Raw genomic sequence first — 13,679 nt, 5'->3', positions numbered from 1 at the left:
GGCTTAGAGAGTTTAGTAATTGCCCAAGGCTTAGTAAGCAACAAAACCAAACACAAACACAGGGCTATCTAATGTCAAAGTCTGCTCTCTCAACCAGTGCTTTCCTTTACCACAGAAAATTGTTTTTAATATTTGAGAATTATTTACCTATGAAGTTTTCTATATGAAAAGTAATGTCTTTTTCCTTCCAGAACCCCCTGCTGCCCTTCCTAATAATATCTCACAATTTTGTAGATACTACTTATCTGTCCAGAAAAAGTGTATGCAAGTAAAAACTGCATGGGTATAAGAGTTTGTGTACTTTCAAAGTACAAATATATTACAATATGCATTTTGTTTTGCATATTTTGTTTGAAAATATATCCATATCATCATATATTGGACTACTCCCCTACTAATAGACAATTTCAGACTTTTGCTATTACAGACAATATCATGAATAGCCTACAAACATAATTGCTAACAATGGGTGTCGTTCTAAAGGAAGAATTTCTGAGTGAAAGGTATAGACTCTACTTTTTTTAGGTCAAATTACTTCAAAGCAATTATAATAATTACACACACTCCAACAATATATCATAATAGAATGCCTGGTTTTCCACAACCTCTTCTATACCAAATATTAAAAGACATGTTTAAAAACTGAATGGTAAGAGTAGTATTACCCTTGTGCTTCTTTAATTATTTGTACAGGATGAGGCATTTTAGTATATGTTTAAAAGCTTACTTTTTCTTTTGAGCTACATGTTTTTGTCCTTTGCCCATTAGGCTGTTTGCTATTTTCTTGTCACTTGATAAAAGCTCTTTACATATTAAAATTAACATTTACTTAAAATATGCTATAAACTGCTGTTTTTGTAATGCAGGTTTATAAAATTCATCAAGTCAAATTTTATTATTTGTTATCTCTATGTTTTACTGTGTTTATACAGGGTATCCTCATGAGGATTAGGGAAAACATGTTCTCTCAATTCTCTCTCTTTCACTGAACTTTTATATATACATTATTTTATGTTTAAAATTTTTCTTTTAAATTTGAGAAATCTATTATATAAATGCTGACTATAGTTAATAATACTTGCAAATCACTAAGAACATAGACTTTAGGGCCAGGCGTGGTGGCTCACGCCTGTAATCCCAACACTTTGAGAGGCCGAGGCAGGTGGATCACAAGGTCAGGAGATGAAGACCATCCTGGCTAACATGGCGAAACCTCGTCTCTACTAAAAATACAAAAATTAGCTGGGCTTGATGGTGCATGCCTGTAGTACCACCTACTCAGGAGGCTAAGGCAGGAGAATCGCTTGAACCCGGGAGGCAGAGGTTGCAGTGAGCCGAGATTGCGCCACTGCACTCCAGCCTGGGTGACAAAGCAAGACTCCATCTCAAAAAAAAAAAAAAAATACTTTAGGTATTCTCATCATGAAAAAAAGATAATTATGTGAGATAATGCATATGTCAATTAGCTCGATTCAGTCATTCCAAGATAGATACATATTTCAAAACACCAATGTTGTATACCATAAATATATACCATTTTAATTTGTCAATTTAAAAAACATTCCTTTAAAAATTTTGTTTTATCTGGGATATGTTTTGGCATAATATGTGAGGTTGGTAAGCGACGTAATTTTTTTCTTTGATGGAATGCGAACCAAATGTCTACACACCATTACTGAACAAAATCTCTTCAACAATAATTTTTCATGTGAAAAAAATAACAAAACTGTATGTGTGTGTTTAGGAGTATATTTGGATTCTGTTTCAACGTATCGATCTGTCTATTATGTACCAAATATTACCAAACATTTCGTTTTCTGAGACAGGATCTCACTATGTCAGCCGGGCTGGAGTGCAGTGGCATAATCATAGCTCACTGCAGCCTTCAACTCCTGGGCTGAGTCTCTGGCCTCAGCCTCCCAAGTAGGTGCGACTACAGGTGTGCATACCATGCTTGGATCATTTTTTTTTTTAATTTTTTGTAGAGATATGATCTTCCTTGCTTGCCCAGGCTGGTCTCAAACCCCCGGCGTCAAGTGATCCCCCCACATTGGCCTTCCAATGTGCTGGGATTACAGCCACCTTGGCCAGCTGTAAACTTTTAAAATTCCTGTAGTTTTATAATATGTTTTAAAATCTGGTGGTATTCATTATTCTTCCCTTGTTAGTCTTCTTTATTACAATTTCCCAGGATAAATTCTAATATAATTATATATAATAAACTATAAACACATTTTATATATAGATGCATGTTTATTATATTCATTTCTAATTTGGTGGCTTTAAGTGTATTCAAAAGGTTGGACAAGCATTACCAGTCTCTAATTTCAGAACATTTTCATCATTCCTCAAAAAACCGATATACATTAACAGTCATGCCCATCCTCCCTCCTCTTGCCCCTGAAAAATACTAATCAATATTCTTTCTCTATTAAATTTTCTCATTCTGGACATTTCATCTGAAGGGAATTGTACAATATTTTGTGTGCATGTGTGTCTTGTTTCACTTAGTGTGATGTTTTCAAGGCTAATCCATGTTGTAATAGGTATCAACACTTCATTTTTTTATGGCTGAATGATATTCTGTTATATGAATATAACCCATTTTCATATCCATATGTTAGCTGATGGAAATACAAATTATTTCCACTATTCAGTTTTTATGAACAATGCTATAGACATTGTTATATAATTTTTCATATGAACATATATTTTAAATGCTCTTGGGTACATGTTCTAGAGAGAAATTGCTAGATAATATGGTAACTCTATGTTTGTCTTTATGAAAAACTGCTAAACATTTTCTCAGAGCAGTTGGCCATTTTAGATTCCAACCAGCAATATATGAGATTTCAGTTTCTCCACATCCTCACCAACACTTGTTACTTTCTGCCTTTTTCATTATAGCCATTGGAGGGATGTAAAGCATTGTCTTATTGTTTTAAATTGTATTTTCCTAATGACTAATGATGTTGGACATCTTTTCATGTGCTTATTGTTCGTTTATATATCGTCTTTAAAGTAACATCTATTAAAATCCTTTGCCCATTTTTGGGCAAATACGATGAAAACACGAGTTTTCATCGTATTATTGCTGCAGTGTAAGAATTCTTTATATATTCTGGATACAAGACTCTTATCTGACATATGATTTGTAAACATTATCTCCCATTCGATTAATTGTCTCTTCACTTTCTTGATAATGTCTTTTGAAGCACAGTGGTTAATTTTGGTGAAGTCTAATTTATTTTTTCTTTTGTAGTTTGTGCTTTTAGTGTGATATCTAATAATCCATTGCCTAATACAAGCTCATGAATATGTTTTCTTTTAAGGGTTTGATAGTTTTAGCAGTTACATTTGTGTCATTGATCACTTTTAGTTAATTTTTGTATATTATGTCAGGTAGGCATTCAATATTATTCTTTTGCATGTAAATTTCCAGTTGTCCTGGCTCCATTTTTTGAAGAGACTATTGTTTCTCAACTGAATTATCTTGGTGCCCTTGTCAAAATCAATTGATCATAAATATATGAGGTTTTTTCCCCCACTGGACTCTCAATTCTATTTCATTAATCTATATATCTATTCTTATATTAGTACTGTACAGCTTTAATTACTGTACCTTTGTAGTAAGTTTTGAAATTGGAAAGTGTGGGTCATTCAGCTGTGTTCTTTTTGTTGTTGTTAAATTTTCTTTTTTGCATATTTTGGGTCTCTTGAATTTTCATATGAACTTTATTATCAGCTTGTCAAGGTCTGCAAAAAAAAAGACAACTGAAATTTTGTTAGGACTTTGTTAAATATGTACATCAATTTGTGGAGTATTGACATCTTACATATGTATTAAATCTTTCAATCCATGAACATGGGATGTTTTTCCAATTATTAAGGAATTCTTCCATTTCTCTCAATAATGTTTGTAGTTTTTAGTGTACAGTCTTGTATTTCTTTTGTTAAATGTGTTTCTTAGAACTTTATTATTTTAAGGCCATTGTTAATGAAACTATTTTCTTATTTCACTTTCTGATTGATTGCTAATGTATAGAAATTAAACTAATTTTTGTATATTAACCTTGTATCTATCCTATAACCTGTTGAACCCATTTAGTAGTTTGAATAGCTATTGAGGAATTTCTTCTTTTTTTTTATTATACTTTAAGTTTTAGGGTACATGTGCACAACATGCAGGTTTGTTACATATGTATACATGTGTCATGTTGGTGTGCTGCACCCATTAACTCATCATTTAGCGTTAGGTATATCTGCTAATGCTATCCCTCCCCGCTACCCCCACCTCACAACCATCCCTGGTGTGTGATGTTCCCCTTCCTGTGTCCATGTGTTCTCATTGTTAAATTCCCACCTACGAGTGAGAACATGCAGTGTTTGTTTTTTTTTCCTTGCTATAGTTTGCTGAGAATGATTGGGGCTTTCTATATAAAACATCATGTCATCGCAAATTACATAGTTTTACTTCTTCCTTTCCAATTTGGACACCTTTTCTTTTTCTTGCCTAGTTGCCCTGGCTTGAACCTCCAGTAAGATGCTAAATAGAAGTAGCAAAAACAGACATTTTTATCTTGTCCCTGACTCCAAATATTTCAGCATTTGTTTGATGTTTGATGTGAGTTTGCCATAAATGTACTTTATTTGGTTGCTAAAATTCACTTGTATTTCTGGCTTTTTAAGTATTTTTTCTTAAAAGTGTGTTGTATTTTGTAAAATGCTTTTTCTGTTTCTACTGAGATGATCATGTGGTTTTTGTTCTTTATTCTTTTAGTGCGCATTGATTTTTTAATGTTGAACCACCTTTTCATTTGTGAGATAAAGCCCACTTGATTATAATAGATAATCCTTTTTTATGTTGTTGTATTTGGCTTGCTAGTACAGTATTTTGTTGAGGACTTTTTGCACTTACATTCATAAGATTGCTGGTCTGTCAATTTTTTCTCTTTTGATGTCTCCATCTGGTTTTGTTAGCAGAGTAATATTGGCCTCATATAAAAAGTTGTGTTTCCTTCTCTTCAATTTTTGGAAGTGTTTTCAAAGGAGTTGTGATAATTTGTCTTTAACTATTTGCTCGAATTCACCAGTGAAGTCATACAATCCTGGGCTTTTTTTGTGGGAATTTTTTTTATCCCTAATTTAATTATTTTACATATTATAAGCCTATTCAGAGTTGCTATTTTTACTTGAGGGAGATTTGATACTTTGTGTCTTCCTAGAAATTTGTCCATTTCATCTAGGTTATCAAATTTGTTATGAAACTTCACTGTTCCTAGTGGACTTTCATTGCTTTTTTGTTGCTTGTTAACTTCAAACAAGTTAATAGAAGACCCAAAAATTGGATATGGGTTTTGAATAACATACCTGAAAATGAAGAGTCATAATTAGAAAAATATTATTCATTTAGAGAAATTTGATTTATGTATAACATTGCTGAAACAAAAATATATGTATCTTTTGCATTAAGCATGTCTTTTTTTGTCTTGTGTGCTGATAGGGATTCTATGGTGGAACTTAAAAATTCTATGTGGTTCCCAAATGTCCTAGCATTTGCCTGTGGTATGAATACTTCAAATTTCTTTTAAAATTTTCAGTAGGGTCTCTATTAATATCTATACTATATTAATCATATTCCAATTAATTTTAAGTAGTGTTTGTACATTTTTTGAAACATTTTATAACAAAATCAAAGACATCAGGATAATATTAAATGCAATTTAAGTTTAGTTTCTAAACTGACTTACCATATCATAGCATAAGAATGTTCTTTTAATTAAAAAAATTCTAGGAATCTTATAAATAAACCCTTAACTTACAGTAACAAAAGCTGAGAACACAGAAATATCTGGGGAGATTCTTTTTTCAGCACTATAAAGAAATCCATGATATCTAGGAAAGACCAGTGAACAACTAGGAAGAAAGACATTTGATAATATGAGTTAAGATGAAATGAAGCTTTTCTGCCTTGAATTTATAATGATTTGCTCATCTTCAGTAGCTACATGAAACCATTTTATCTTTTTTTTTTTTTTTTCCTGAAATGGAGTCTTGCTTTGTCACCCAGGCTGCAGTGCGGTGGCATGATCTTGGCTGACTGCAACCTCTGCCTCCCGGGTTCAAGCAATTCTCCTGCCTCAGCCTCCCGAGTAGCTGGGATTACAGGCGCCCACCACTACACCTGGCTAATTTTTGTATTTTTAGTAGAGACGGGGTTTCACCATGTTGGCCACACTGACCTCGAACTCCTGACTTCGTGATCTGCCCACCTAGGCCTCCCAAAGTGTTGGGATTACAGGCGTGAGCCACCACACCTGGCCAAAACCATTTTACCTTTTCTGCAACAAATTATTTATTACATGTATTATATATTGTACTTTATACCTTTTTTAATTTCTCTACAGTATCTAGCCCTCTCCTGGTCTCTATGTGTCCAGCAGTTATGACTTCCTTTTACAAGGAATCAGATGTGGTGTCCTCTGCCTGACAAAATTAAATGTATTTTAATGACCCAAAAACACAAACAGAAACACACACCTTTTCTGCCAATAGAGAAAACAGACTTTGTTTTAAAACAGAGATAACACACAACCCTGTTTGGTTCTCAGTCCTCCAGCCCTTCTCATCTACACAGCATTTATATACCCCATCAAAGCTAGTGAGAAACAAGCAAAGGACTGTAGCCCCTTATCAACTAGGTTTTTCTGAATCATATGGCATTGGAACTGAGGAAATATCTTTTCTGCAACAAAATTTGCATTTTGTTGTTAAGATAATGTTTCTAAATCTAGTAGACACTGCTGCTCTTCATTTTTCTAAAAACTGAGTTTCTCATAGTCACAAAACTTTAGACAGTCATCAGAGACATAGCAAAACCTTTCTTTACATATTTTAATGCCATTTACACTTATATATAGTAAAAATGTATTTGATCTTGCTTCATTATAATTTCTACATATGCTTCTATGTTTTCTATGTCTTTTTTTCCACTTTTCTGGTTATAGTCTTATTAATTTTCATGGAATAAAAACCAAATATTATACGAGCTCCTTCATGACAACCAGTTATGTTCTTGAGCTTTATAGAGGGATTCTTTTTTTTATAAATTAAGTGATAAGAAGAGATGCAAGATTCTTTAAGAAATCCAACATTTTGGAGTAAATCCCCTCTGAAAGTTATGAGATGGAGAATTCTGGTGGCTGTTTAAAATAACTAGGAGTTTGAAAATGCCCTGAGAAAAACTGGTAACGTCAAGCTTTTAAGTGAGTATTTAAGGGTTGACGGACTCAGGAAACATAAACAAAAAGACCTCCAGTGCTGTGAAGTTAATGTAACATCCACTGAGTTGAAAAAAAAAATTATTATATTAAGATATATTCAGGAAGCTACTAGAACCCTGCCAGTAGGTATCAGGAAGAGCTCATGACAAGAAAAAAAGAATAAAGGATAACCGTGACTAGAATAGTATTTTAGAAAACCAATTATGTTTAAGAAGTAAATTTTATGGTATATTTTGTTTACTCTTCTTGCAGAATAATTTTCTGGATCTCTCAAATTTTTTGTATATTACTTATATTAAAATTGGATTTAAATATACACTACTTTTAAAGAAGTAACAGATTTTTAAATATTAGTTTTGATATTACATTTTTTGCCATGGATAGTTTGTCATTCAGTTATTAGTTATTAGTAGTACCTGCTCATAACTATAATACAATAGCTCACAAAATTTAAAGACTTTGTTGAAGAAGGAGAGAATAAATAATTGGTCAATAATAGGGACAAAAAATGTAGAAATATTGATATTGTTCTATTTCTTTATTAAGGTAAGGGCTATATTGTGCCTATTTCAGTATTATTCTTTATACTGCATATGTAGTGTGTGTGTTTGTACCAAATATTTTATTATACAAAGTTAAAAGTGCCAAGGTGGGCAGGTCACTTGAGGCCAGGAGTTCGAGACCAGCCTGGCCAACATGGTGAAACTTCGTCTCTACTAAAACTACAAAACTTAGCCAGGCCTGGTGGCACAGGCCTGTGGGCTTAGCTACTTGGGAGGCTGAGGCACAAGAATTGCATGAACTCGGGAGGTTGAGGCTGCAGTGAGCCAAGACCGCACCATTGCACTCCAGCCTGGGTGACAGAGGAGACTCTGTATTAAAAAAAAAAAAAAAAAAATTAAAATTGTTCTGTCTTTATGTATGTTATCACACTTGCCGTATACAAGTTCCAAAGTTGACAGAATGCTCAGGCAGAGACAATTTAATGTCAGGATCTTGTTAGCTCCACAGAACAGTGAATTCTGAGGCCTACAGAAACATTACAAGTTAGTAATCCAAAGTCTTCTTTAATATAATAATAACTTCCCATCCTTAACAACTATAATAAACGTGATAACAGTGAATGCCATCACATGAGGATATTAAAAATGGAAACTTCAGAGATATTACACCTGTATTAAAGTTTTCTATATGACTCTGCATGATATGAAATACCATTGTTGGTGATTTCAAACATGGCACAATGAGAAGAGTAGGAGGATACTAGTTTAAGTTTTAGGAACATAAACTGTGAATCAGTTGCAAAAGCATAAATAGAATAAGCAAAAGTCATTTTGTTCCAAAATCTCTGCCATTTTTTCTCTCCTATTATATTCATCTTATTCTGTCTTCAATGTTTTGTTGTTTGATGAGATATACCAGTGTACTACTGGCATCACTTACTAATTGATGGAGACCAAACTATGAAACTATATAGTTTCCTTAACACCAAAAACATCACCTTGCTTATAGATAGCAGGTCATAATTCAAAGTCAATTTAAACAAGCACTGTTTTTGTTACCTTTTTAAAGTAGAGATGGTTATTGTTAAATAAATATATTTTTCTATAATTGTACATTTTAGTGCAAGTTTATTTCTACATATGCTATTACTAGTATTATCTAAAAATTAATCCTTTCAAATATTACATTTTGCCACCATTCATTCATTCAAAAAAAAATAATGACCACTTATTATGTTCAAGGCAGTAATCTAGGCAATAATTTCAAGAACTAATAAACCACAATACTGGTCCTTGATAAGATTGTTTCTAAATGCGCATGATTCATAATATTTTAATGTGTAATCTTTATTTATTACATTCAATAAAAACAAATTTAATCCTTAGTCTGGAGCAGAATTCTCAATGGTCACAAATTAAAGCCCAATTTATGCAACTGTAATAAAAGACCTTATTAATGTTCATCTCATTATTTCAGGCAATAAAAATGACTTCAATTTTCACGTATCTATCACATGATTTTTCCTTGGTCTCCTTGTGTATTGTCAACCTGTGTGTGTGTGTGTGTGTGTGTGTGTGTGTGTGTGTGTGTGTGTTGCATGGGAGAGCAGTAGCTTTTTTCCTTACTCTGTGTAAAAATAATACTTGTCTAATTTTATTGTCATTTATTTCATGCTGCTTGTGAATGTATTGAATACATGTTTATAATCTCATTAACTGTCTTCTCTTTGCAGGAAGGTTTGATGTTTTAGACAACTTTGATTTCTCTACAATTGTTTCAACACAGTATGAACTTAGTAAATTTTGTGAATGAACTATAAGTTTATAATCATTCGGCTTTCCTAATATATACTATTACTATTTAAAATAGCAATACAATGCTGCTCAGAGATATCACATTGGAAAAATATTAATATATGGAGGGTAGATTCTATTATTTGGCATTGATGTATATGTCTGCAAATTTGCTTTGAGTGGAAAATGTAACAACAGAGAAAATTAAAGAAAATGTACCCCCAATTGCTTGGGACAAATCTTTAAACATTCTTTTTGAAAAAGAATAACAATAAAAACATAATCAGGCTTAATAAAATTAACAGGTTCAGCAAAAAAGTTTTCTAATTCTTATATATCATCATCAGGAGGAATTATATATGCTTATCAACATTGTTTAAACAGGTAAAAAACACTATGAAGCTTACATAAGCTGATTTTAAAAGACTGTTGTAAAAATAGATAAAACAGAAAATTTAAAAATATACTTTTTTAAAAAAAAGAAATGCAATTAGTAAACAAATATATAGAAAATTTTCATCCTAAACAACATTATAAACAATAATTTTTTAACTTTTCTAACTAGCTTTTTATTATTTTTCAATTACAATACCAAGTATTGATAAGAATGCAGTCAAATGGACAATCTCTTACACTTTTGTTGGAAATATCCATGGTATAAACATTTGGCAAAGCTATTTTGCTGTATATACCTTTATAGCTTTTGCCTCAATGATTCATTCTGTGAGAAAGAAAGCACGCCTTTTTCTAAGCACTCTTCAGGATGGGGAAGCATGTGTCCAATCAGCCTCCATTTCTTCCCAGGACATGAAACTCAGTCTGCTCAGTACAGTTCAGTCTAATAGTTCCTTTCTCTCCAGATATATACCTTGCTGTCTTTTCTAAAATTGTTTAACACAAATTTGGTCCACTCCAATGATGAGATTTTCCCTTCTTCCCAAATTTTACTAAATGTATATAAAATAAGATAGATCTACATGTTTTCAATACATATTTTCACACATATTTAAGTATTTTATGATTCATGTGTATATGACTACATACATATTTATGTGTGTGAGTGTGTGTATATATATATATATATATATATATATATATATTTCAGTCATATTCCAACTCTGTTCCCTCATGCATTTCTTGCACAAAGTGGTGTGCAGACTTCCACTTGCTCCTTGTGTCAAACCAATCTTATTGTTCAGAGAACTGCACTCTCCCTGCTCCAAAAAGGGAAAAGGCAGAGAGTGCTTGGATGAGAAGTTTTTCTTTCACTTTTTCTCAAGAGAAATCAGCCTCCTTGCTTATAATTCAAAGCCAGAAATATCTTTCTGGCCTTCCTCGAGTGGTTTCTGCGAGGGTAGGATGAGCCACTGTGTAAGGTCAGGTGGGATGGATAGAAAATAAAAGTAATGGACTTCAGTGTGACTCAGGACAAATCATTGTAACCCCTTCTAGGCTTTGGTTCTTCTCTACAAAATGAGGATAAAGAGACCCATCTCATAAAATTGCTTTCAGGAATAAATGAGATAAATTATGTGCAAGTGTTATGTAATCTATAAAGTAGTTGTGGTGAAGGCCATCATTATTGGTGAGAATGGGACACATATGTGAAATGTGCAAACATAGGGGGGTCACATTAATGCTCCCATCTGGTGCTAGACTGTGCATTTTATCTGAAAATACTCTGCTTTAACCAGCCTTTGACTTCTCCTTTAATTTTTCATTAAGAGTCTTCCCTCTCCTACAGGTTTCTAGCTGAATAGTTTTACATTAAACAATTATTAAACCAGAGAGCACTCTATCTGATCTCAGACACTACTTAGGGTAATTTATACTATCAAAACTGAAAGAATTTAGAAGAGGAGGAAACACGTAGGTGGTAGGAAGAGTGACTAGATCAGTGTGGGGAGGTGGCATTTGAATTGGGCCTTGAAACATTGGAATAATGTAAAGAAACAAGCATTTCAAGCCAGGAATTGAGTATGAAAACAGGTGTAGAAAACTCATCTTAAAGGCGATTACCTTCAGTATGTAAGGAAAAAATGAAATGAAGTCATAGCAATATGTGCTGGCACAAAGCAGTCTACAAGAAAACCAGCACAGCTCTGGAGTAAACCTGGCCTGGAGAGGATATTATTGAAACAGACTTCAAGCTTATGGCTAAGGGCCTCACTGTCTAAAACCACTCGTTTGGGTCAAGCATTGTTCTTTGTGTGCCCGTCTCTTAACCACAGTGGCCTGTCTAGACATAGCTGGACTCTTCTGCTTATAAATCTTCATGGTCTAATCCTTAGTCCTCTAAGCGACTTGCATTTCCCATTTCAATGAGAATTACAGTGATCTGGCCGGACGCGGTGGCTCACGCCTGTAATCTTAGCACTTTGGGAGGCCAAGACGGGTGGATCACCTGAGGTCAGGTATTTGAGACCAGCCTGGACAATATGGAGAAACTCCTTCTTTACTAAAAATACAAAAATTAGCTGGCTGTGGTGGCATGTGCCTGTAATCCCAGCTACTTGGGAGGCTGAGGCACGAGAATTGCTTGAATCCCTGGGAGGCAGAGGTTGCAGTGAGCGGAGATCGCACCACTGCCCTCCAGCCTGGGCAACAGAGCCAGATCCTGTCTTAAAAAAAAAAAAAAGGAAAGAAAAGAAAAAGAATTATAGTGATTTTAGAAGTGTGTTTTTGTGCTTCTCAAATTTCTATGACCTAAAAAAGTTGCCTATAAGATAATATGATTTTAGTGTATAATTACTCACTACATTTTTTATTCTCAACATGTATTTATTGGTATTATATAAAATATAATTATCATAAAATTAAATCCTTAAGTAAAAAAATTATGTATCAGTAACATGTTGTAAACATCACTGATACCTAATACATGCCCATTCTAACACTCCAAATATACCACATTTATTCTTCCAATAATCCTTGGGATAGATATTATTACTATTATTATTACTACTTCATTTCATAGTAGAAGTTGATGTTTATGAGGGCTAATTTACTTGCTTAAAGTCACAGAACTCATAAATGACAGAGACAAGATTGAAAATCCTGTACTTTCCAAACACAAACTAATGAATTTTGAGGGATGGATGAGAGGAGTAGCTTCTTGGATTTCCAAACTATAAGAGGCACTGAAATAACTCTGGACCTGAATCAGCAAATTTATACTAGTGCTGAGCCGACTAATATAGGAAGCTAAGAGAGGGAGAGAGGAAAATGCAAATTATTAAGCAAAGACGTTTTCTATTGAGTATTTTATATGTGAGTATACGGTTTCAGTTAGCTAAAAGTGAACAATCACAATCTGCTCAAATTGTTTTGTTTACTGGACAAAAAACATTGTTTTCATTATCTACATTATGAACATTTTTAAAATTCTTCAGAAAATCATAAAATAAAACCTAAGTAAGAAGAAATAATCAAGAAAAGAGAGAAAACACTTGCCATCTTTTTTCAGAACATTGACTCTACCACATAAGTGTGAATAAATTAAAGATGTGCATTTGCTCTGATAAACAGTTTTTATTAATAGAAACTCTTTCCCATCATTAAATAAATGTTCTTTAAATACTTCAAACTTTCTAATTTAAGAATATGCTAATTAAGTGCCCAGTGCCAGGCTCCAAACGTGCATATAAACATTTATGATATTTTATAAGCAATAGATCAGAAATAAAAACCAATGACAAAAGGCATAGTCATAATATCGGCAAGGAAGATCATATTTGCAATAAAAGATAGGAAGGAAAGGATTTCATAAGAAGGTTGTGGTCAATGTACACTTTGAGACCTTTTAGTATATACAAAAGCACAAGCAAGTCAGACAAGAAGAAAAGAGATCTTCGCAAGGTGTCCAAGTAATAAATAATTTACAAAGCAATTTAGCAGCCTCAGCAGGCACCACTTACAAGGCTGTGGTAGGGAACGGAGTCTATATTTGTAGAGAAGAGTAGAATCAATACAAGGAGTAAGCTGTCAGTTTTTTCTGTAGTGTCAATATCTCAGACTGGCTGCTTTCGCTGGTGCTCCTGTGGAAACAATTTCCAAAAGTATACTATTGAGTGACATGCTGCATAGATTAAATGATTTA

The 13,679-nt window shown here is 33.3% G+C and overlaps 1 protein-coding gene across 4 annotated transcripts in view; it reads right to left on the bottom strand.

The window, feature by feature from the left end:
* Positions 1 to 13,679, bottom strand: part of HNF4G (hepatocyte nuclear factor 4 gamma) — a 155,480-nt gene that overhangs the window by 63,072 nt on the left and 78,729 nt on the right. For 3 of the 4 annotated variants that reach the window (XM_054561784.2, XM_054561782.2, XM_054561781.1), the window contains one exon: positions 13,498 to 13,617. The gene's annotated coding sequence lies outside the window, so the exon portion shown is untranslated. Of the gene's footprint in view, positions 1 to 3,622; positions 3,869 to 13,497; positions 13,618 to 13,679 lie in introns of those variants that run through there. The other variant, XM_054561783.2, reaches the window with a different exon arrangement.

This window comes from Pongo abelii, chromosome 7 (genome assembly GCF_028885655.2).
Source record: "Pongo abelii isolate AG06213 chromosome 7, NHGRI_mPonAbe1-v2.0_pri, whole genome shotgun sequence".
In the NCBI taxonomy this organism is placed as follows: domain Eukaryota; kingdom Metazoa; phylum Chordata; class Mammalia; order Primates; family Hominidae; genus Pongo; species Pongo abelii.
The sequence above is the reverse complement of the archived record's forward strand: the minus strand, read 5'-3'. Positions and strand labels throughout refer to the sequence as shown.